At 34.2% G+C, this 23518-nt stretch overlaps 1 protein-coding gene across 2 annotated transcripts in view; it reads left to right on the forward strand.

Annotated features, from left to right (window-relative positions):
- The window catches only part of ZFPM2 (zinc finger protein, FOG family member 2), a 478449-nt gene that overhangs the window by 69142 nt on the left and 385789 nt on the right, over window positions 1-23518 (forward strand). The gene's annotated exons all lie outside the window — the stretch shown is intronic.

A 23518-nucleotide genomic window follows, 5' to 3' on the forward strand; every position in this document is an offset into this window, starting at 1 on the left:
GAGAAATTCATTTCGTGCAAGGAATATTTCGGTGAGATTTTTGACTGCGTGTGTTTATTTTCCGGAGAGTTTGATTGTTGATTCCAAACTGGAAATTAAATGTAACGGTGTGATTGTGGATGTTACAATAATTAAAAGTATCTTGGGTTTAGGTCAGAAATCTTATTTCTAACCACAGTTTAGGAAGTTATCGATTTGACTATTGAAATTTTATAAAATTAGACCTAAAATATTTCTAACTGCTGTTTCATATTGAGGTGCTCCTGCAGTTTGCGGAGTTTGGGTGGGAGCAAATCAAACGGGCATCTCCGGGAGCTCCCTGTTGCCTTTGTTTTGGGAATAGTGTTTTACACAATATGTCTGTTTACTGACATGCTAACTCCATAGAAATGTGTCACTTTCCTCTTGTGTTATTTATTTCAGTAGGAGCGTGTTACTCTTTATCTCAGTTTCAAAAAAAAAAAGTTACTATCTTAATAGTACCTGGAAATTGAGTGTTTTCAAATGTTATTGAAAGTTCCTTGTAGAACACTGTATAGAATGTAATTCAGATATTTCATATTCTGGGAGAGCTGAGTATGTATAATGTATCAAACAAATGTTTTAAACCAAAAAGCTGTCTCTTTTGGGATGCATATTATTATGCTATTTTGCAAAAGCGGGTACATCCCAAACTGAAGTGTGCATGAGCGGCTTCGAGTGTGGGCTCTGGCCACAGAATTCCCATTAGCATTAGCTTGGCACAGCTCCTTGTCTCACAGACAGTGAAGAACATGCCTTTTCCACCCTTGAGGCAATAAAATAAATTAAAGGGTGCGGCATTAAGTGAGTTGAATTTTGAGTAGTATTTTTCATGCCTTCAACATTTTAAAATCAGTTTATCCTTATGAAGCAGGGTTTGGAATCATGAAACAAGGGATGCCTGTTTGTGCCAGTATGCAGGTTCCTTTGATTCTCTGGAATCATGTGTGTGTCAAACAATCTTTTCTGGTCCTTTTCCCGTTGTGGCTTCTGGGTAGTGTCTGTGACTAGAACTTTGTAATTCAATATAAAAGCACCGTGGAAGGTAAGACATCTTTAGTTTGTTTCTACTGGGTTTGGTCCAGGCTATTACAGTCCCTATATATCTCCATGACACAGAAGCAAGAGTTTCTGCAAAGGATGTCCCCAGGGCCCAACCAAATTCTTCCTCTACAGAAGCTGCTAAGTTTGTCTATATTCATTATGTTTATGCTTCCTCCAATTTTCCACTTTCTCTCAGTATTTCCTAAAGAGTCCAGAAAACATTCTTTTTATCTGAAATGAAAGTTTATTTTTGTTTTCACAGAATAAATGTGTATCTTTAGTATCACCATGTGTCTTCTCTAATTAGAAACCTTTTTCTTATGTTCTTGTAAATAAGAAGGGAGTCATTTAATTCTTAGTGCATTTGAACACTAACAACAGTGATGGTAGGATCCACATTTTATCTAATCCTGTTTAATCACAAAATAATGTGGATCCTCACCCACTACCTGAATCTGAAGGCTCTGGAACTGTAGAGGGAGTTTCCTAGCATAACCACCTCCTCTTTCTAGGTGTGTGATGTTTTATTTCAAGAGGTCAAAATAAGCACACTTCCCTCATGTTGATCTGTCCCGTATCCCCCCCCCGCTCCCCGCCATACAATGGTTTTGTGTAATTATTAATAAAAGTATTTCAAATATAATACATTGACAAATTTTGAACACTTAAAGTATATAAGGCACCATGCTACATTCATAACGTAATTGGGCACATGTAATTTATAGCTTCTATGAGATCGTATGTTAGTTTTACAGATGAGAAATGGGAACTCAGAATTTATGAGACTTGATCACAGTCAGCTTGTCAGGGCTACAGTCAAGGTTTAAATGCAGGAATGTCTACCTTCTACTCTATCCTAGTTGTAGGCAAGAGCCAGTCATTGTTTTCCAAGTGATACTTCATATTATGACTTCGAAGACTAGTGATTCAAAGGGTCTATTAATTGCTTTTTGAGCTCTGTACGTTCAAGCGTTTAAGCTTGTGACTTTTATTACATTTCCATCATTGCTGTGTCTTTTAATGTCATTTTTCCATTGTTTACAACCACCACATTTCTAAATTTTACCATAGCCTCTCTGGTCATGCTCACCTATATCTCTCAGAACCAGTGTGTATCAAGTTAAGCTTTCCCATGATAGGAAATGAAGAAAGAATGAAAGACATAAGGGTGTGTGTTGAGGGGGGCAGCTTTCACATAGCATATTCCTTAGATACATGTGAATATGCAAACATTGACTATAGGAGTGCTTCTCTGGTTGTGCCTGCTGAAGAGTTTTTCTAGGCTGCCTGGCAAGAATGTGAGTAGTTTATGTTTGATAGAGTGTGAGTACCTGCCTTTCTCTTTCTTGGTGGAAGTGAACACTGTGTACCTATTCAGTGTGATTCCTTGACATGGGGAAGAGTTGGATTCCTATTTGTAACACATTTCTGCAGTAATATGTTCACGTTGTGTTTGTGGCTGTGGGAATGAAGAACACGTTAAAGGCTCTTTGACAGTAATAAATGTTCAATATGGAAAAGGGCCTTCTCAGATAAAAGATATGAGGAATGAAGATTGGTTCAGACATCAGAAAAGAGGTTCTTAATCTGCTGATTTGGTTACAGCATAAATATCTTCCGTTAGTGCATGTTTATCATGCTTTACTTTTTATGTTGCATTTCAAGGACAATGAGAAAGACTCCTGACAACATTCACTTACATTAGAATGGCCTTTTAGGGTCTAACAAAATACAAATATTGCTGATCAAGAAAATAAAGCCAGTAAGAACTAATTATTGTGTTTCAGTGGCTGTAAGAATATTGAGCTTGTTCATATGATATAAAAAAGTCCTTGTGCTCTGTGTTCAATAATTTGTAGTATTCATTATACGACTTTTATATATTGCCAGTAACATTATAACCAGGCAATTTTCCGTTGAATATCTGATTAAATGTAAATGTTGGTGTTGATTACATATTACTCAAGAAATAACACAAATGAAACTTCAAATAATGTATTTTTATTTTGATTTAAACAACAAAAACCCCACTCCTACAAACTCTGACCACCATTTCCAGCATCTACTCTGCTTCTGCCATTTCATTAGTTGTATATTTCTCACACTACTGTTCCATCCCCCGCTATCATATCTTATCTCTTTCAGCTCCTCCCTTTTACCAGCATAGCAATCATCAATCTCAAGTATTGATGTCATAGTAAAGATATGCATCAAAATAAAAAAGATTACTAATATAAAAGGGAACCGCTTTAATATGATTTCATGTACCAGATTTTATAATCACATAATTTAAGCAACATAACCTAATCTATAAATACCTAATAAATATTCTTGGAACCATAGAGATTAAAAAAATAAATTTTATCACCTTACGGCAAAGTAATTTTGCTGTACTACTTTTGTTGATCACTGTTTAAATTCATGATTTTTCAGTGTATTTGTTCATGATCATTATTAATTTTAATGCTATAGCATAAGATGATGCTATTTGGTACTTACTTTTTATGGTTGTTTTTTTCATGTTCAAAATTGTCTTCAAAATGATAGTATTTAATAGAGCTACTGAGGAGATTTTGCTCTTAGAGGTACATTAAATAGCCAACTTTCTGTCCCCTGAAATATTGTTCCATAAGAGTAAAGATGTCTTCTTTGACAACTAAGTTTTATTAAAATTTCCCATAGTCTGTTGTGCCATATACAAGACTTATACCGGTGACATGCGATATATATAAACACAACAAATTGTGTTTGTTTCTCCAGACAGACTTGATTTCCCCTACCCTTTCCCCTACCATGTGACTACTGTTGTCAAAGCTGAAATAACAGGAAAAAAAATCAGATATGTGCATATACCATGGACAAATCAAGTGCAGTGACTAAAGTACCTTTCAGCTATAATGAGAGGTTAAATCAGCTACATCAGATCCTCATGGGCCACAGATATGATTTGTTAACATATAAGGAAAATATAAGATATGACAGTCAAAAGATATCCACAGGTCACTTCATGTATTTTTTAAAAATTTATAACAAAAAAAGACAAACAGCAAAAATTTAGGATGCAAAGTCCAGGCAAAGGAGCTCAGAAACTTTACTTAGATCTTTCATTCATTCAGAATAATTAAGCTTAGTTCTAGCAAACTTGTTCTTTTGGTTTTTTAATCTAAAGCGGATTAGAACTGACTACATAAGGATCATATTGTTTGTTTTTCATTTAATATATATTGAACACTTCTCTGTGTCATCAGCATTCTTCTGAAACAGATTTTGAAAGAAAGATTGCATAGCACTCAGTGATACAGATTTACAGATTTTGAAATCAACTTCCCTTGCCATTTAGATTGTTTCTGATATCTCTTTTAGAGCAAACATTGTGATGGATTTTGCTAAATGATGATTTTTGTCTTCTCCAATTATTTTTTAGAATGGCAGTCCCCAACCTTTTTGGCACCAGGGACTGGTTTCATGGAAGACAATTTTTCCAGGGATGTTGGGGATAGGGGAATGGGTTTCAGAATAAAATGGGTCTGCCTCACATCATGAGGCATTAGATTCTCATAAGGAGCGTGCAACCTCTAGACCCCTCACATGCACAGTTCACAACAGGGTTCATGCTCCTGGGAGAATTTAAGGCCACCACTGATCTGAGAGCAGGCAGAGCTCAGGTAGCAATTATCGCTTGCCTGGCTGCTCACCTCTTGTTACACCTGTTATATATGTAGTATATATATACATATTGGTGCATACATATACATATAATTGGCACTTTATTCAGCAAATGTGTGGCACCACTTTGTGGAACATAACCGATTTTATTTGGAGCCATCACATAAAAACTGTGCTGAGACAGAGAAAGAGCATGGACTGGCTGAGGCAGTGAAGCCTTCTGTGAGGAGCAGAGAGGACATTTGAGCTCAAACCTGAAGGATGAATTGAGTCAGCAGAAGTGGAGTGTTCCAGGCAGAGGGAAGAGCAAGTGCAAAGACCCTAAATTAGGAAAGAACTCTGGGGTTGGAAGAATTAAAAGAGGGCTGATGTGCCAAGATCCCAGGGGGAAAGGGAGGAGTCTGAGTTTATCTCCAAGGAGTAGGGCCAACGGCCAACTGGTTCTTTTGTAGGAGTTTGTGGGCCATGATATAGATTTTGGACTTCATCCTACGTGTAGACAAAAGACATAAAAGCAGAGCAGTAATAAGATGTAATTTATATCCTGTGACAAGCAACGGATTGTAGGAGTGGTTGGAATGGGTTCCTGCAGATTAGAAAGCTGGTCACTGCATTAGCCCTGGTGAAAGATAAAGGTGGCTCAAAATAGGGACATAAGAAGTGGAGATGGTGAGAGGCAGTCAGGTTGGGTTGTTTCGGAGGTAGAGCTTTTAAGGACATGATGGATTTGATGTGTGCCTGAAAGAAAGTGAAGGATCAGTTATGACTCCTCACTTTGGGGCTTGAGAAAAGTGTGCATTTAATGGTTTAATTGCTGTTGTTCTCTCTAGATACAACTTTCATGAGGACAGGGACTTTGTCTCCTTTATTCACTATTCATACCCACGAGCACAAGGCGTGCTAAGCTAGAGAGGAGATGCCCCAAAATATTTTTGAGTAGTTATTATAAAACTTTAACACATGATTTAAATTATTTGCCGAATATATTTCCCCTTAGGTTGTATTTTTATTTTTATTTTTTGATAGTTTAATATTCAGAAGCTCTAAAATAGATTTGTGATGCTTTTTTTTTTTCTTTTTTTCTTTTTGAGACGAAGTCTCGCTCTGTGCCCAGGCTGGAGTTCAGTGGTGCGATCTCGGCTCACCGCAACCTGCGCCTCCCGGGTTCAAATAATTCTCCTGCTTCAGCCTCCCAAACAGCTGGGATTACAAGCGTGCACCACTGCACCAGGCTAATTTTTTTGTATTTTTAGTAGAGATGGGGCTTCACCGTATTGGCCAGGCTGGTCTTGAACTCCTGGCCTCAGGTCTGCCCGTCTCGGCCTCCCAGAGTGCTAGGATTACAGGTGTGAGCCACTGCCCCCGGCCTTTGTGATGCATTTTTATTTTGATTTTTTATATAAATGTATGTCCATTTATTTATTGCTTTGTGATTCTTTTATTGTGTCTAAAATATCACTCCCTGCTCAAAAGTTTGATTAATAACCAATTTTGCTTCTTATAGTTATTATTTTGTGTTTAATTCTTTAAAAAAATCTGAAATTTATTTTATAAATGATACAAAATAAGAACTAAAATTGATTTTTTCTAACTTTACTGTTTATTAAATTCTTACAAATAGTAGTCTATTGCTAAGTACTGGATGGTGTTTTTATTGTGTGATTTTCTCCAATGCTTGGAATATATGCACTTATGGTATATATTTAGGTGTATATTTAGGTTGGACTATAGTATTTGTTTGCAACTCATATAACTATTTATTCCTTACATACTTTAGAGGTGCACTCTAATACTGTAGCCACTAGTTACATATAGATATTTAAATATAAATAAATGAAAATTAAACATAATTAAAAATTCTGTCTCTCAATCTTATTAGCCCTATTATCAGTGCTCAACATTGCCACCTGGGCTTAGTAGTACCCATATTAGACAATGCAGAATTATAGAATATTTCCATCAGCAAGAAAAGTTCTCTTGGACAGTGCTGCTCTAGGGAGTCTTTTTTTGTTTTTTTTTTTTTAATTTTCTAAAAATTTCCCAAGGAATTTAAAAATTGAAGACCGTGATATATTTACTTTGGGGATTATTGGTATCTTGATAATATTTGGTTTCAACTTCTAGGAATGTATTATGCAGGCACATTTATAAAACAGACTCTTTGTTTTCTCATTAAGTTTGGTGATTTTTTTTCAATGCCATCTGTATTTTTGGTCAAGATTAATTCTAGGAGTTTTTTACTGTTTGAAATTATTTAATCATTAAATACAGACTTAATTTAATAATCATGTAATAAGTTTTACATTCTTCCTTCAGTCATTTTTCAATTTTGGTTTTCTACTTTAAAATTTTAAAGTTGAATAAGCTTTTTAAAAGTAATTTTGTGTTTAATGTATTTTCAGGCTTGTTAGTATAACATTCTGCTTGATGTTTAAAAAAACGTTTTATTGCTTTTTGCTCTTTAAATTGCATGTACTTGTATTTACCATTTTTCTAATAAATTTTCAAAGTTTAAAAGATTTTTAAGATTTCCCCTACTTTTTCTAGAGAATCTCAGGGCCATCATGCTCTGAGGTACTCTGAGACCTTAAGATGATTCTATAGGTTCTTACCATGATCTGCCAGGTGCATTTCATCATTTGCCTTCAGGTCATCTTACTTGTTTTACTTTGGAGTTTTACCAGTTGTTTTGATGTGTTTCCTAGGTCCTGTGAAGTTAGAAAACTGATAATAGGGGAAGCTAGTATTTGAACCCCAAACTATCAAAACCATATCACTTATACTTTTTATAAAAAGGGGTACTTACACTTTTTTAAAAAGTTGTTTTTAAGAAAAATTTGGTTTTAAAATTATGTTTAATTTCCAGTTAGACTGCATTGTAATAACATATGATTTTTAGAAACTATTGAGCTTTGGAATTCCTGTTACTTCATCAGTGTTTGTAGGTAGTTTATGGAATCTTGTAAAGATTTATTCCCTGTTTTTAGGAAACAGCGTGATAACACCTAATTTTGTGATGTAGGTGTTAATCATGAATTGTGTTCAGATTGTTTATATCCTTATTTTTTTTCCTCAATATAGCATTGTAGTAATAATTTGTTAATATTCCTCACTCAATATAGTATTGCTATTGGTGTATTTTAAACAAAGTACTATAATATTCATTTGCTAATTTATTAAATCTTATGTGATACCAATATTGTCAACCTTTCTATATTTTCCTTTTATGCCGACTCGTAAAATCTTGCCTATTGTTCCATTTGGAAGCATCTTTAACATGTTAAGATGTTTATCAAGTAAACAATTAACATACTTTTTTATTCTCTTTGATTTGTTCAATTAAATGTATTCTGTTCATCCACTTACATATTGCATTTTATTTTAGTGTTCCTAATGATTATACTTTAATTTTGTCTTTATTGAATGTATTATTAATTATTGTTTTAGTGTATTTAAACATGTGGAAGACAGGAATCCTGTTCAATGGTATCTGAAAATATTGACCAATTGGTTTTAAAAATTTACTTTTATCTAATTATCAAAATCAAAATAATTTAACCCCTCTTTAGAGAGCAATGAAAATGGGATGCTTTGGCTTCCTTTCAGCACCACTTCCCTAGTCTCTGTTAATCTAATCTGTGTTTGCTAACCTTGGTAAAATTTAGTTCCTCTTTTAATATGTGTTGTCTAATATTTTATTTTGTTAAATTAGTCCCAACAAGCATTTAGACTCATCAAAATCAAACTTTTATTTGTAATTTGACATTTATAAAAAATTATCCTTTTATCTTTAGCTAGTTTGTGGTCCCTACAAATTACTTTTTAAGCACAGTTTTGCCATTCTTAATGGCTAATTATTTATCACTCTTGAGAGAACATCTTTTAATAAAGTCTATAGAAATTATACCTTATGATGTAGTTTCTGAGAACCAGAAGATTGGAGACTGTTTTGGTCAACGTTACACATAAATTTCAGAGTTAACTGAATATCATGTTCTTTCATAGCCTTTCCCTTGCAAAGTTATGCTAGCTTTCATTTCTTTTGTTGTCCTTTATTTTTTTCTTTGCAGGTGATCTATTTTGGTAGAGTGCTAGTTTTGAGGGTAGAAAGGTAGACTGGGGGATAGAAAGATGATTCTTTACTCTTGCTATTCAAAAATATAAAAAAGATAAACTTAGTGTTGATTTTGTTTGTTTCCCTTAATCTCAAATATGGGGGCTTTCTTCAGGCTTGGAAATTCATAATTATGTGTAAATCCTTAGTGTTATACCTACTGCTAATTCACCATTTTCTGTTTACTTATATGTAGGATTATGTATTATTAGTGGGTTCAGCTCTATAACCCGTCTTCCCCGGTTTTTCTTTACCACCTCTCATCTTTTTCATCTGTTGTTGTTATTTTCTGCATTCTCATGCTGTTTGTCATCATTTGTCATCAGCATCACTAGTTTAATTTTTCTGCATTATCAAATGTGCTATATATTATCTATCATTATACTTTTTATTTGGACTATTGTGATTTTTATTGTAGTGCTTCTTTTCTTATATTTTGTTTATTTGAAAGAACGCCTCCAAAAATCTTACTGAAAACATGAAGTTAATTTTTAAAAAATCATTGTATAAAGTAATTATTTTAAGGAGAAGAAAGTTGAGACTTTTTTTGCAGTCATTAGCATGTTGTTTGTCCTATGTTCCACACTTTTCCTCCAGCTGGAACTCCCAACTCCTAGGTTCACTTAACATATACATTTTTACAGATGGGTAGCCTGGCTCTAAAGCAGAGGATTAACCGACCTTAGGATTTTTGTGATTTCCTTCAGCTTTGTCTTGGTTGCTGGTTATTTCTCCTCCTTGGAGATGAAATGGTAAAGTTAGGATGACGCAGTGTGCAGTGTCTAGCGTGATTGCTGGCCAGGCACAGATAGATACTCAGTTCATGCTATTTTCTTCTTATTGATAGTCCCTGGTAATATTTATGATCTCCCTGGCATTGCAAGCATAACAAAATTGCCATACACTTGGAAAGCTAGTCATGCTAAGGAACTTTGATGATTATTGGTGTTAAAAAAAAATGTAGATTTGGCCCCGGGCCCTAGGTTTTGACTATTGCAGGTAGTCAAAAATGAAACAGTTTAAAGGAGATATCGAAATGATTTAAGAAGCTGAAGGACAAGTTGCTTATTTCCAGAACTGAGAATACGTGTGCTCTTTCATCTTCTGTGTGCAGTATTTTTTCTTCAGCCAGTTCCAGGAGGATTTTTTAAGGGAGTGGCTTTGCGGCTTCATCTGCTGGAACGTATTGGAAGTGTACCACTATATTTTGTGGAAAATAGAATTTATTATCTAACCTATTTTCAAATTTTTTCATTGGAACAGATTCATTCCTCTTTTTCCCTCTTTGTTTTAATTTATTTGAGATTTAATGATGGAGTTAGTGATCTGCCACATTCTATTTGACATCTTATTACTTGATGATCCTGGATATACAAACTGTTACTGTAAAGGAGGGGTTGCTTTTTAAAATTTTAACTCAGCACAGTATGAATCCGAATTTTTCCTTGTTGATTTTTTTTTTTTTTTTTGGTCAATCTGTGAAGTTCTTAAGTACTTTTACCAAATTTAAGACAACTCAGCTCACTTTGAGTCATGTTAAATAGTCAAACTAACTCTAACCTTCTCAGTGAAGGAAATTCTTTCTCAATTTTGCAACTTTCCCCAACATAGAAACACATACACTTTGAACTTTATTCTGCACTTCACATACTGCCTTTCAAAAGTTTGTGAAAGGTTCAGTAGCTGTGTGTGGAATCCTGGTAGATTTCTTGAGAATATTTTAGATCCTGAACTCATTAACAGCTCATAAAAACATCAGATATTCCTGCCCTTCCACTGTAACTCCCAATAACAGGCCACTTATTATATAGTAAAAACAAATCCAAAAATACAGGTAATGATTTCCAGAACCTAATTTAGAGCTGCCTCATTTGTGCCACAGTTAACCCTCCAAGGGCTCTGGGAAGCATGATGAAGTGGAATTCCCCCCACAATTTCTTCATAAGCCAAATCTCCATATGACACATGAATAATTGGCAAGTGCAATGAGTAAAATAAATAGACAAATTGATATCATATGTCTGTTCACTGGTGGAAACAAGGATTCATAGGAAATAATGCTATAGAATTACTGAGTCAGGTTTTCTATTGGGGGATATGCCAGAACCCCAGGGAGGACAAGGGTGTTCCTGAGCAAAGTAGACCTAAAATATGGAGGGAACAAAATGACCTCAGGGATTTGCCGATGTGAGATAATGGTCCACTCTTATTGTGTCCCTCACACTCTCGAAGGAGGGTCATAACTCAGATCTGCTTCACTTGACCCTTCCCAGGTTTGGAAAACAAATCAGTGTGTCCCAGTGTGGGGTCTGTCTTAGAATAACCTGATGGCAGACTGAAAGTGCTGATTCCTGGCTCCTATCCTAAAGCTGCTAAATTTTTGAGAGTGGGGCTTGAAAGCCTATATTTTTATCAAACTTTCGGCATGAATATATTATACACTATAAAGTTAATGTACATAGGGGAGGCCTAGAGGATACATCTAGGGATAAAGTAGTGAATGGCAGAGCCAATTGTAGGCACCATAATATTTTTCTAAAAATGCAGATGGAACCTGACTACATTTTCATAAAACTCTTCCATACATTTTTGAGGCTTGAGCCAAACGTTAGCCCGACTCCAAGATAGAATGCTGGAATGAGGAAGGTGGTGTGGTGTGGTGTGCTGCTAGGCAACGGGTGAAGGAGTATTTCCTTCCTTTTTGCTATCAGAAAGCAAAGGGCCACAGCTGGGGGTTGTGGGGTGGGAATCAGATTAAATGCTTTAATTTTTTTTTTTTTTTGCATTTGTTGATAGGATTTACTTGTTTATATTTTTATAAGCCAAGAGTAAAATATTTTAAGTGTATCAAAACAGGGGATGAGTAGTGAAAGAATGATTTTTTAAACAGTAGCAGGGAAATAATAACTGAACTAGAAAAAGATTATTCACACATGAAAACCAATATATTTTACTTCACGCTATTTACACTATGCTGGTTGTAGTTAGTAGTGGCTCAATGTCAAACCAAAATTACAACAAAGAACAGTAACAGAAACAAACCAAGAGCAAACTAAAGAAAAGCATTAATTCATGTTTAAGGCAACTATTTGAAAATAGGAAAATGTTTATTCATAGATCTATTCCAGTTAAATGTATTTGTCTGTCTCTGAGGTGTTAGAAACCACGGATTTAAGAGCAACATGAATTAAATGTCCAGGAAGGTGCGAAATTCTCCATACTTGTTGCCAATGCACTGAAAGTTAAGTAAGTCCTGACAAATCTAACATTCTGGAATTATCTTGAAAAAAGGGATGTGCATTTTTTCGATTCAAGTAAGAAAGGGCTGTTGGTTGAGTAGCTGCTGATGAGATCCTTTCTGGGTCTTCATTAAGTGGAAGCTATTAAATCAACATTGAAATAAGAACTTTACAACTTATCCCCTTCAACAGATTTGGTAAATGCATTTTGACTTTTACAGTTGAAGGGAGAAAATGAAATTCCATTTAATTAGAAAAGAAGCTACTAAGCCTGGTTTTTCTTCCTGCATATGATGCCATATAGATGCTTATATCAGGAGTGCATAGGTGTGTCTCAGGGAGGCTGGCGCAGAGTTTATGATACAAGTATTGGAGTACTGCGAACTGCCAGAGGAGAGTTCATTTATGTGAGCTCTCCACCTTTTGGCTTACCCTATAACTTCTGCCTGTAAAGATGCTTGCTTTTATTCTATTGTAGGCTTTGTTGCCAAAGGCAGGGGATATTTTCTTTTTAAGATAGCCCTTAGATGCTTCCTCCAGGTTGCGATTGCTGGAGCAGGGTGGGCAAGCTAGTTTTGTTATCACTGACACCCTACCCACTCTCCTAATTCTCCAGAGAGTAACTGTTCTTCTTAAAAATATAGCTATATCGAGTGCCTCTGTGTCTTTAGACACTCTTTTAATGTGCTAGTATAAAGTAAAAGTCTTTTTGAAGATATGTTTTATAGGGAAGTGCTTTTGGGAGCCTCTTGGGATGTTCACTGGTACTGAATCGAGGTAGCTTTATGGTGGTTTAATGACAACATAGAACACTTGTAATAAAGTCCTGTGTTGATATGTGTCCCAGGGCATGTTATAATTAGAGCGGATTGAACATGTTGATTTTGTTTTCCCCTCCACTCACATGGCTCCCTTCGTCTTGTCAGGGTTTTGCAACTTGAGATCTGTCGGAGGTTTTCTTCATCCCCTAAAGATGAAAGAGATCTGTCAGAATGGAAATTTGGAAAATTACACATACACCTGTGAAATTAGCAAATTCGTATAAAGTTTGTATTCCAACCCATATGGGGGATCTACAACAATGCTTTGTTTTGTGTGAGGATTTTTTTTTCTGGCTGTGCAGAGAACAAGTGTGCAGGACCGTACAGGCTTAGAGGGAATATTCATCATTATTTACTGTGTCAAATCCACAAGGAGGGCCAAATTGGTGATGTTCCAGGAGTAGGAGGCCACACCTATTTGTGAAAAATGGAACAGATTTCTGTCGTTGCCCTCACTTTGACTATTTGGTTCAACGTGGTGGTGGTGCTAAGACATGTCATTTTGTTAGCCGCGTATGTGGGTTAACAATGAAGGCTGGCTATGTTGCTGTCCCGTAAAATCCCACCGACTACACATAATCAGATGCATGAACCTGATTGTAATAAGGTATTGGAGTGAGGAATGCTGAGCAGTGGAACATGTGTGTGATCTGGCCATGACTTGTCCCCTCAATCTGATTGTCATTGATTAGCCAGCTTTGCCTGGTCGGACAGAGTACCCTTGCTCATGTCTCAGGAAATGTTAGGCCCTCAAAAGAGGGGATGAAGAGAACTCTCTTGCTGTTGGAAGGCCTTGCTCTTCAAAAGACTCAAGCAGCATGCCATAATTTTTAAAAATTGACATGCCGTCCCCTAGCTTTGTTCTCATGTCATAGCCACACAGTGGAAGATTCTTTAGTAAAACAACATCCTGGTCAATTGTTTGCATTATCCAGGACTCTTGGCAGATATGTAGAAGTAACATTTGGGATCAGCCTGAAGTGGCTACAGGTCTGTTCTATCCCTGAATCATCTGAAAGAATGTTGCTATTTGAGCATTTGCTGGACTCTCTGACATCATTTGGAAGAACAATTAACCAGCACTAAATGAGTAAACCTAACCTGTCACTTACCAGGATTTGTCCAGGTGAAAGGCAAGTTGATTACAGATCATCAGTTGCAGTACACAAAGTGTCTATCCATAATTGAGGAAAGGAGTCTGTATAAACTGTAAATTATTGTACTCTTTGTATTAAATGAAATAGCGTAATAAATAGAATTTATACTATTACGAAGTGACTTTGGGATAGCATTTGTATTCCAGCATGGTTGTTCCCAAACTTGAGCATACATCAGAATCACCTACAGGCTTTGTTAAAACACAGATCGATGGCCCCACCCCACAGAGTTTCTGAAATTGGTAGATCTGGAGTAGAGTCCGTTTCTATTTTGCCTTTCTAACAAGTTGCAAGGTGACGCTAATGCTGCTGATCCAGGTACCAAACTTGGAAAACTCTGTGGGCTGATCAACTGCTTGTTATCAGTCAACGAAGCCAGGCATCATTTTGGAAGCAGTTATTTTATTAAAATTTCTTTTTGGAATGTTTTATCAATAATTAATTGAATAGGAAAAGAATCGCTTTAATAGGGCAGAATCAGAATCAGTGTTCTAAAATGGAGAATTATAAAAGAGAAATTGACCTACTTGTTGAAATGTGGGCTAGATACAAATTGTATTAATTTAGAAGAAAAAAAGTTTACATATGCAGTGACTAAAACCCGATGCAAATTTTTTTGTTGATTTTCTTCTCTAATTAAATGTTTCCTCCTCACATCTTTGTAGTGAATTGATTATCTTGTCTTCATTTCCTTCATGTAGCTGTATTGTTACACATGAAACAAAGAAATGTATGCTGAATGTTTTTAAGGAGCACTCTTAATTCATCTTTGTCCTATGAAACGGTTTAAGAAACTTGGTTGCCAAAGCCCTTTTTTTAGTGTTGTTTGGCTACTGCTTTTGTTGTTGTTTTAATTTAACCTGTACATTGTCTGATTCGCTCTAGCAAGAGAAGGAAATATAAATCCATTCTGGAGTTAAAAGACTCTGTGCCCCATTTTAAAAATTCTTTTATATCTATTTTTAAAAATAGAAATCACTTCTCTTTTAGTTGTACTGGCTTAACTTTGTTATATAAACATATAGGGTATTATCTACTAATTTTTGTTGTAAATGTATTTGGTAGTTTTGCAGAATTCAGTTTGTTAAATAAGAATAGTAACTATATTTTGATGGTGCTTTGAAATTTCTAAAGAATATGTATATATGGTATCTTGTAGAAGTCTATAAAGTTATAGATTTTGATTAATTCATTTATGCCACATAATATATATAAGGAGTTCTGTGTATAGGTTCAGATCCTTTCCTTTCTTACTCATAAGTGCTTTTTTAAAAAAATCTAACATCCTACATCCATGCTTTTGATGTTTTTGTTGTGGTAGCAGTTGTCACTTTGGGGAAAAAAAATTGCTGCTTGTCTTATTCCACATCTTCAAGCTGACTTCTAGCAGGCTGAGAGTACATTGAATAACCAGGAAAGGACCATGGATTTCACACTGTCCAGTGGGATAAACTTTCTCCAACAAGAGTAAAAATAATAATAATTTGACACAGTATGTCTAGATTTTTTTTTTTTTTAATTTGCCCGGTATTCTCTCACTTCGATTTGGTCTCCAACTTTATCACAATTAACTTCAACTGAAAAATCCTTATTTTAGTAAATATTAAGTGCCTTGGCTAAATAGCAAGGCACCATTCTTGCTGCTTTCAGTTACAAATGTGGGTAAGATAGAATTATAACAGAGGAAATGAGAAAAATGGACAGATAGCTGGAATCTAGGGTATTATATGAGAAGCCTTTCCTGCCCATCCTGCCACGAGTCTCATATCTTGTGAATATAAAGTTTGTCTCCTTAACTGGATTATCCACTCACTTTGGGCTGGGGCCATCTCATCTTAGACACTGTTGTGATCTCAGTGCTAGTCACAGTGCCTGCCATGTTTAGCACCCTCAGTAAATATTAGTTAAGTGGATAATGAATAAGTTAATGAATAAATAAATACATGAAACTCTCATAAAGTAAAGAGAATAAGCTAATATATAATGCCTTTCATCTTTTGTACTTACTTTCTATTAGGGGCTTTTTATTATTGAAATGTATCTCAATCATATAAAAATACATCATTTTGGTAATGAATATACTTTTGTATTTTTTTCTTGATAGGGTTACCATCTTCAATAGACTGAGATAACTTTATAGGACTCTGAACTGAGACCTGATTACAAAATATTTGAATTTCAATGCCATCTCTGTCACTAACTTCCTGGGTCAATGCACAAGGCATGTACTAATGAACTGAATTTTCTCAATGCCTGAGTTACTTCCTGAGAGTAAATTAGTCATTAGAGATTCTAGTTCAAATTTGCCTGTATTTCTTCCCCTGACTTTATTTTTCCTGTGATACCGGCGTTTAATCTACTATGTAGGATTAGTCGCTGCTTGCGAGGCTTGTGCATGTTCTAAGAAAAATTATTTTCTTGTTAGCATCATGCAGTTAATTTGAAGGTTCTCAAAGCAAGGCATTTCAGGGGGAATAAAATTTACATAATTTAAATTGTTTTCAAGTTTATATACAAAAACTGTTAATACCACCATCTATAAAAATGGCCAAAGACTTTGTAGCAAAGAATATTACTCCATTTTTATAAGATTAAAGAGTACATTTTTTCTCCCTAAAGAAACAATTTGAATAAGACCTGACCCCTTCCCCTTCATTTTACAATGGTATGTGGTCAAATTGAATTCTCCATTAAAAATTCTCTAATATCTTTTTTTTTTGCATTAACATTTCAAAACTCAATTTAAATATTCACAGATCTCGTTTTTAATAAACTTAACGAAATTCAGGTAATTTCCTTCAACTTTCGTGATTGAAGGACAGCAGTTGGTACAGATATAAAAAAGATGTACAGCTATGAGCAAAAGCCCAAAATCAATTATATATAAGAAATAACATAACACATGGAAAGAAATTAATCAAAAAGAAGAATTTCTACCATATGATTCTCTGGTCTGCTACCTGCAGGCAACAAATGTAAATGAAAAAAATCAACATTCTTCTGGCAGATAAGAGAAAAATTAATAAAAATGTTTCCTTCCTACTAGATCCCCTGATGCAACTATTGTTAAAAGTGAGTGACTGCAGGAAGAACTTGCTCGTTTAAAATAGTATTTTCTTAGACTACAGAAATAAGATTTTATTCTTGCTGTTAAGCTCAATTACGTGAGTTAGTATGGGTTTGCACTGTCCAAAGAGTGTCCCTCTTCTTTGCCCCTTCTCATTAAATGGCTCTGTGGGATATGCATGAGACAAATGTAATAGGAACCGAGTGAGAAGCATTTTGAGGTGTGCCTACAGGCTAATGATTCATAAGAAAGTCTGCGTGTAGCAGCTGAGAACTCTAAGAGAGGAACTACTGAGAGCCACAAGATATGCCCCAGATAAAATTAGTAAAAACATATTAGTACTTTCAAGCTAGAAACGTTCCTACTGGATAATTAAGAGAGGAGAGAAACATTTTCCTGCGATTTAGCTTCTTAATTTAGAGTTCGGTTATTCCCAATACTAATTGAACAAACAGGACATATATGTACAGAACATATCATACTAAATTTTTCCTATTAGAAGAGCTTTATATTTTGTATTTTGTGAATGTTATGCTGAAATTAACAGAAATACAAGTCAAGAATACAGATTGTTAGGCAAGGAGACATCCAATTTTAGTGTCAGTCCACTGCTTTGTTTTCATCATATAGAAAATGTAACAAGTTTAAAATGAAAAGTTATATTTTAACTCCTTTTACCTATCAACTAAAATAGAGTATACCTATGTAGAGTTTTGATATATTTGTGTGTTTATATATTAAATATATTATATATTAAACATGAACCAGAATTTATTTATCCCTTTTTTATATTTATATTTCGAAAGGTAACATCATTTGACAAATGTGGCCCAACTGTGATGTCATATCGTGTTTAAAGAAATACGTATGTATGTTTCTTCCACTGTGTGATTTGGAGGTTCCTTTTGTTTTATATACATTAGAGATCTCTATTTGCCTGCTCATTCCTTTGTGTGAGTGGATCTTTTGCAAAAGAGTTTAAAAGAGCATAAAACAGGAGCTGGCAACTTGGGAGAATACCACCATTTTCATTTTCATTCATTGATTAAGATTTTGAGAAATGTATTCCATTGACATAGATTCTTTGTTCTGTGCACAAGTAAAATGACATAAAGTTTGTGATGGAAATTTTAATTTTTAATATTAATAATGCTATCTGATATTAAAATGATCCAAAATGGGATACATTGGGAAGCTCTGGAATAAAAAGGTTTGGAAATATTTGTGGGCTTTCGGGGGCAAACTCACCTAGTGGAATTTCTATGCACACTGTGATGGATTATTTTAATTATTGGGAATGATAATATTTTAATGTGACTTTCATCCCACCTGTCAGTTGCAATCAAGGCTGCCCAGTATTCTGAAACAATCTCATTTTGCTAGGTGGCTAGTCTTGTGCAGCTTCTAGAATGCTTAGAATATTAATACATGAAGAGGAGATTGAATGCTTTCTGTAGTTCCATAATGACAGAGTGTCTTGTTTTAATCAAAAGGCATGCAATACCAAGCTAAAGTAATGTATAATACATTAATGCCAATAACTGTTTAAGAGGAAAGGTCCCTTTTGTGGGATATTATATCAGAGCCATAGAAGTTGGTATTTCTTTCCCCTGTTAATACATGACAATGTGTATTAATTTTTGTAGAACTTAATTTCATTCTTAGATGCTTCTTATTCTGAAGTGCTTTGAAGTTATCTGAACAAAGACAATCTGGCATTTAGGTGAGGGTTGTTGTTCCATTTACAGTAGGCTACCAAAGTAGAAAGTTATTATTGAGACAATGTATGTTGAAAGATGCATGTATTTGATTTAATATTTACTATGTTGTTCTTTATCATTTCTTACATTTCCTCATTGTTTTGCTTATTTTGCATCATTTTCATCCTTATTCCTCAGAATGCCTATATATTTTCTCATCCTCTTTATTTTTTTGTTTTCAAATTTTCTTTGTCACCTTCTAGCTCTTACTCCAGTGGCTATGGATGCATTTCAGAGATTTCTTTAACCCCCTGAAATTGTAGTAATAATTTTCTTATAAATTCATTTATCTGGGGTACTAAGTGCTCCCTTACCTGCTTCTTAACCATGCAAATCCACTTTTTAAAATTTCATTTTATTCAGCTATTACATTACCAGTGTATAGGGTTAGACTATTTAATCTTTGATATCCCATTTGTCATTTACAAACTGCAGATCATTGAAACAACCACCAAATGAAAAATCATCCGATATACCCACCTTAGGCCCAGCTTGCACAGTGCAGCTGTTGGTACTGCCTAGATGAAAAGCTTCACTGTACATTGGGCTGTCCATCAGCATCGTTAGGTGTGGTGAATCTACACTTCCCTTCTTATCTTCTGCTTTCTCTCCAGAGGGCAAAGGTAGCTGTGGCCAATTCAGATGGTCCTGGGCACACAATTGCCTCTCTTCTCTGAAAATGGAAGTACTACTTTGTACTCACCAGAATTTCCCAGTTATTCCCATTATTCAACCAGTATAGAATATGAGAGGATGCTTCCTCATTTATTCTGAGAGACAATGAACAGCATTATGGGCCTAACATATAGCACCACGGTGTTCATAGCTTGAGGGTGTAAAACTAATCAGTAGTATTTTTTAATGAGGTAAATATTCATATTTATAAACATTGAGACTATTAATTCTGGTGAGTGTGTTTGAATATCTATAAATCAGAAGCAATTGAAGAGCTGAAATTCAGATTTCCTCACACTTGCCTGCCAAGTGGCCTCAATCAGAAGTAATTTTCTCCATGAGGGCACATGGAGCTCAGTCGTGAGCCTTTTCTGAGTAGATATTATTATTTGTGTCAAATTATGTGTGGTGATTTTTCTGAAGTGGACTTCTGTGCCCACTAATCCATACACAGGAGGTTCCTTCATTCCCTCCTTCATTGGTGCTATTAATTGTACTTGTGCTTCAAGTGTCTCTTACCCTTTTAAAATGTTAGTTTATGGCCACCGATTATCTGTAAGGTTTTCCTGTTAAAGAAACATGCAATATAGAGAGTAGAGTGAGATCAGATCTTAAACCATAAATACTATGCATTTTAAAAGAAACCTTTTTCCCAGAGCCTGATTTGATAGCATAGCTAAAGAAATGGTTAGTTATTTTACATTTTAAAGTACAGTAAATTATATAAAGCTGACACTTGCTTTGGAAGAAATACAAGTTGGTCACCAAATGACCTTCCTATGGCCTGTTTTAAATATTGACAATGAGATCTCATGTTCAAAAAATTTGGAACAAATGAGCTTAGTGATTTTTCACCTTTTATTTGAATTTTGATAATTCATTTTTAAACATGTAGGTGCTTCTTTTTAATTCCATGCTTGGAATTGCAAAGGAAGAGCCAACATGTAAAATAAAACAACCCTGAAATATATAATACTAAGATCTTATCAAAAACTTTGATAAATAAAAGATTATATATATATAAATATACATATGTATCTGTGTATATATAAAATTACTGTAACATGACTTTGAGATTTAAAAATAAATAAATGCTTTGTGTGTACATTTTTCTTTCAGATTTTCCCATGAGCATTTCAATATATTTTTAATACAGTGATTAAATTTAAATTGATGTCATATTATTGAAGCCAATTTGTCATTGAATATTGTAAATAATTATTCATTACATATCATTCTTAGTAAATCCTCTTCTAAAAAAGTAGGTATGCCTAGAATTTCATTTTGTAAAAGGAAAGCATATATATTACTGTTACTTAAACATGTATAATATGTATACATTCTTTTTATTATATACAGGCTTTTATAATTGAAGAGCATCCAGAAAAAAAAGAATTTCTTTTTCTATTTTTCATATTTTATGTATGAAAATATCTGTTAGAGCTTTACTTTTCATTAGTAAAACTCAGAGTATATGTTCCAAAAGAAGCATATATTTCAAAAGAAATATATATTGTAATTTCTGTTAAAACTGATATTAAAAGTTACTTTACATATTGATGTAGTGTGAGTATAAATTATGTAAATAAAAATAATAGTAATTATTTTATTTTTTATAAGTCTGTAAGACTATCTTTCTGACTTTGGGGAGGGGTCTAGTATTTTGGTTGACTTTCAGTAATTTGAGAAGAGCAACAAGAAAGTTTTCAATTTTTAAAGATGAGATCATTAAGCATCTATGAATAAATAATTATGTTAATAGGAATTAACCATTTTTTAAGTTACCTATGTTTTAAAGTTGTTTCTGAAGCAATGCATTTATAACTACCAAAGACTGGTTTACATAGTAGTATATTAATTAAAAGTATTTTTAAAATCTCTTGGCTCATGCCTGTAGTCCCAGCTTCTCCAGAGGCTGAGGTGGGAGAGTCACTTAAGCCCAGGAATTTGAAACTGCAGCAAGCTGTGATTGCACCTCTGTATGCCAGCCTGGGCAACTGAGCCAGACCCTTTCTCAAAAAATAATAATCATCTTAAATTTTCACTTTAACTTTTTCACTTGTCAGTTGGAAACCTTATTCTAGTGAACTAACCTCCTGAACTTCATTTTTCAAATCTGCAAAATAAAAATAGTCATAATTCTCATACTTACTTCACTGGATTATTTTAAAGATCATGTAAAAAAGTGCTTTGAATAGTATTTCATTTTGTATATATACCATAATACATCCGTGTAACAACACTGCACTTGTACCCCTTAAATTATACAAATAAAAAAATAGAAAGTGCTTTGAAACTCTTACATGAAACAAATGATGTAGCTCATGTCTTCTTTTGATCAAATTTGTTGTTATAATTACATTTTTTGAAAAAAAGAAATATTCTATTAATTATAACAACAAATTTGTTACATGGATGTATTATGGTGTATATACAAAATGAAATACATAAATGAAATCATGTAATCTATTAATGCTAAGTTCTCATTAGACTTAGCATTAATAATTGAACTTATCTCTTGAAATTATCAAATAAATGATTTAAAGATTGCAATATTTTACATTATTACTATTTTATATATTCTTTGCTTGTCTTGCTCTTTGACATAATTGTTCTAAAAGGTGAAATATTATACATTTTAACCTTGAAACAGTTAATAAGATAAAATCTAATATGAGATGCATGACTTTTGAATGTGGTTGGTGCAGAAACAAAATCCATGGTTCTTTTAACCCTCTACCTTGAGCACACAGAATGTATAATAAAACACGATATGACCAGAGTAGAATTAGGGCATCCTTTTTTTCTTGACATTTGCTCTTTTGAAGAATGAAGGGTAAAACACATTTTTTAAAGGACAAAGAGACTCTGTAAGAAATTTTCAGTTGGATGTCCCTTCATTTAAACCCATCCGATTATTTTGTCCAGGCCAAGGTGTCATATTAATTGAGTCCTTTGACAATTACTTTTTGGGGAAACACTAGATACGATACTTATTTCTATTTATGTACATAGATATAAAAATTGTACTATATGTACTATTTTAAATTATTTATAAGATTGCTCCTTAGGCCCTGGAAATTTCCTAGCACATATCTAAAAAGTGAGAGTGAGAGGCTGCCTGAGCCTTTGAGTATTTAGCCTGTCTGATGAGACTGCTGCCATGAGTGACAATTAGTACAAATTACCATAATTGTGTTCTTTGGATAAAATGCCACATCACTTCTTTGGGAGCAAATGCAGTTTCTACTTATTAAAATGAGTTGGTTACTTCGATTCTTTAGAGGCAGTCAGAAATTCACAATCAGCCCAGTGGTATTCCCATGTAGTCCACTTCAGATCGGTCTGAACAACTCCAGCCCTCCCTTTCCTTTCAATAAAATAGGTCCATTAATGTAGCGCCCCTCACTCTCATTCTCTCCAAGGGAGTTGTATTTTTATTACTGAAAAAGTATCACATAAATACAAATTACATTTTTTCATTAGAAAACCACTTTTCATTTCAGAAAAAATTCAATTAATTATGAATAGGGTTATGCTTTCATCAGGGAGAGAAATATGTAATTTTTCTTCAAGCCTCAAACACATATAATGAAATCTTTTCTCAGAATCCACTCTTAAGATGGATTTTTAAAAGTATAGACTTTATTAAAATCTCAGTTCAATTAAAATGCATTCAATTACTTTAAATCTTTATTAAAATCTCAGGTAAAATTGTACAACAGTGTAAAAGAGACTTGTACTCTTTACCAGGCAGTTAATTCTAACAAATGAACATAAAGTGCACAGTTTTGCTCTTAAAGAGGGAATCAAAAAAATAAGTTTGGGGCTTGAGGTTGGGGGTGGGGAAGCAATGGAGATGCAGGTTGCTTTCTATGTTATAACTTCTGACACTGGTTTCCTTGGATCTTTCATCATAGGTCATTGTTCCTTGTCTATACGGATGTAGCATTA

Source organism: Chlorocebus sabaeus, chromosome 8 (genome assembly GCF_047675955.1).
Source record: "Chlorocebus sabaeus isolate Y175 chromosome 8, mChlSab1.0.hap1, whole genome shotgun sequence".
Classification (NCBI taxonomy): Eukaryota; Metazoa; Chordata; class Mammalia; order Primates; family Cercopithecidae; genus Chlorocebus; species Chlorocebus sabaeus.